Source organism: Ctenopharyngodon idella, chromosome 13, assembly GCF_019924925.1.
Source record: "Ctenopharyngodon idella isolate HZGC_01 chromosome 13, HZGC01, whole genome shotgun sequence".
NCBI lineage: Eukaryota > Metazoa > Chordata > Actinopteri > Cypriniformes > Xenocyprididae > Ctenopharyngodon > Ctenopharyngodon idella.
Genome location: NC_067232.1, coordinates 16,263,121 through 16,266,226, shown reverse-complemented (window position 1 = coordinate 16,266,226; position 3,106 = coordinate 16,263,121).

The window sequence follows — 3,106 nt, the reverse complement described above, 5'->3', positions numbered from 1 at the left end:
CATTTTGAGAACTATTTTATCAGAACTGTAGTAGTTTTTAAAACCCAGGTCAGTATCGCAAATGTGGAGTCACAGGAAGAATATATTCAGCTAACAGTAAAGATGTCACACGAGTAGACCACTCAAGGTTTAGATATGACCTTATCATTTTCCTGCTACTGTTTAATATTTATAGAGTGGTTAAAAGGGGGATAAGATGTTGATTTATGAACACAATCACACAGAATAACACTGAACAAGGACAGGAGAAAGAAAAAACGTTTTACATTCACAAAATGATGACATTGTTCATCTGGTGTGATCCTAAATCGGGACAAGATCTGTAGCGTTGATATTGTCAATTTTTCTCCAGCGCTCCACAGAGATTTTATTTAATTATTTGTCAGCTACCATGAACATGATATGAATCTACGACAGTGTTTTGCCTATTTCTCCTCCTTTTTGAAGTGTCCTGTTACAGTGAGAAATAATGAAATTATAAAGTGTTTCTTAAACAAGCTTCAGTTCATTAACAGTAGTTTATACATTTAGCATCATGGACTAACAATGAACAACTTTTTTTTCAGCATTTACTAATCTAGGTTAATGTCATTATATATAAATGTGCTATATCCTATTGTTCATTCATGCTTGTTCATAATATGTTAATGTTAATTTATTCACTTTAAATGTTTAAAATGTATTAATATATACAAATACAGTTGGCTTTATCGGCGCTTGGGTTTCTATATAAAACAAAATGTAGTTTCTTTAAAAATGATCCTGCTTCTTCATTGATTTCTTGACCAAGCCAAGAATTACAAGTACACCTTTGACATCTCTAGATCATTCTTCTCTTCCTCAGAACCCACATGCTCTGAATGTTGGTTTGTCTTTTTACAGTGCAATTTAATAGCACAATTTAGTAATTAAGAAAAGCAATATTTTGCTGTTATATACACTGATGAACCAAAACATTATGACCAGTCACAAGTGAAGTGAATATCGTTAATCATCTCCTAACAAGGCCACATATTAAGGTCTGGGTAGATTAGATGGTTAGCAAACAATCAGTTCTCATAATCAACAAGTTGAATGCAGGAGAAATGGGCAGGAATAAAGATCTGAGCGACTTTGACAAGGGCCAAATTGTTATGACAAGGCGACTGGGTCAGAGTATCTCTGAAACGGCAAGGACTGTGGGTTGATCTCAGTCAGCAGTGGAGGGAATTTACCAACAGTGGTCTGAGGAGGGACAAACTACAAACCGGTGACATGGTTTTGGGTGCCCAAGACTCATCGATGCATGAGGGCAATGAAGGCTATCCCGTCTGGTCTGAGCCAACAGAAGGTCTACTGTGGCACAAGACACAAAATTTTAATGATGTTTATGGGAGGAATGTGTCACAACACAGTGCATCACACTCTGCTGCATATGGGGCAGTGTAGCCGCAGACCGATCAGAGTGCCAATGATGACCCCTGTCTATCGTCGAATGCACCTACAATGGGCACGCAATCTTGGAGCAGTGGAAGAAAGTCGCCTGGTCCGATGAGTCCTGTTTTCTTTTACGTCACATGGACGGCTGTGTACTTGTGCGCCATTTACCTGGGGAAGTCATGCACCAGGATGCACTGTGGGATGACGACAAGCTGGTGGAGGGAGTGTGATGCTCTGGGTAATGTTCTGCAGGTACACCCCTTCATGACAATGGTGTTCCCTGGTGGAAGCAGCCTCTTTCAGCAGGATAATGAACACACACTGCACGCTTTGTTCAGGAATGGTTTGAGGAACATGATGAAGAGTTAAAGGTGTTGCTCTGGCCTCCAAATTTCCCAGATCTCAATCCAATTGCATTTATGTGACGTGCTGGACCAACAAGTTCGATCAACATCGTCTCCATCTCACAACCTTCAGGACTTGAAGGATGTGCTGCTAACATCTTCATGCCAGATGCTACAGGACACATTCAGGGCTTTGTATCCACGCCTCTGAGAGTCGGCACTGTTTTGGCAGCATGTAGAGGACCGACAGCATATTAGGCAGGAGGTCATAATGTTTTGGCTCATTGGTTGTATGTCAGAGGATTAATGTTGGGTGAAAGTTGAGCTATCTTTTCAAATTTCTACTCTAAACCTCATCTGCAGTTGTCTATGCTGATGGGCTCAACCTTCTAGGGGCTGATGGAGATCTCAGATATCGCTAATCAGACACAAACACACCTCATGCAGGACACACAAACAGGGATTTTACAAGGTATCTAGTTGGAATGTACCTGGAGATCGCCATTGGATATCATTCACACTCTAATGTTTAATGTTCTTATTGTCATCAAACACATCAGCTTACCGTCTGTAATACAGGACATACTTACTGACAGGTTCCTCAGAATTTCTCCCGGCCTCTGGGCTGAGTAGCCCAGAAGATATATTATATAAATAATACTTCTTTACTGTGTTTCAATACAATTACTTTTAAAGTTTCTCAGAATTATTGTTGAGGTGTAAATTATATTCTGTAGGCCTACCGCTGCTCAAGTAACACATGGATGGCTCTGTCACATATAATACTACTGGTCACTACTCAAGACCAATCATCTAAAATTTATGGATAAGGATTAGTTTTTAAGTCATTTAATAGAAACAATTTCTATTAGAATGTCAGATACCAAACTTTGGAATTAATACATTTAAACAATTGTACTTTTTAGTTTACAGAAATAGTAATATTTTAGTTTTAAAGCACACAATACAGTCTTGGACAATAGAAACGTATTATGTTTGCTATTTCATATATATCCTACATATTGTTTACTTGTTTCGCTGCATTAATATTTCAGCAATTTGTTCAGTCATGTTTTGTGATCGTCAGGGTTGGTTTTCTTTCTTCTAGACACTAGGGGGAGGCATTTTCAAGGTTCTCATGTGACTGATCTTGTGTATTCAACTTGCAAGGAAAGTGTAATAGGTGTGTTCGACATCAGCTGCGGCTGGATGCAACCAATGAATATACACTGACAAGAGGCGAAGCTCAATAGAACATTCCATTGCAACACCAGCGCCCAGCAGCAGCCCCATGCTTCCGTCATTTTGGGGTGAAAGCGACTCGCAGTCAACTAGTTTCTTTT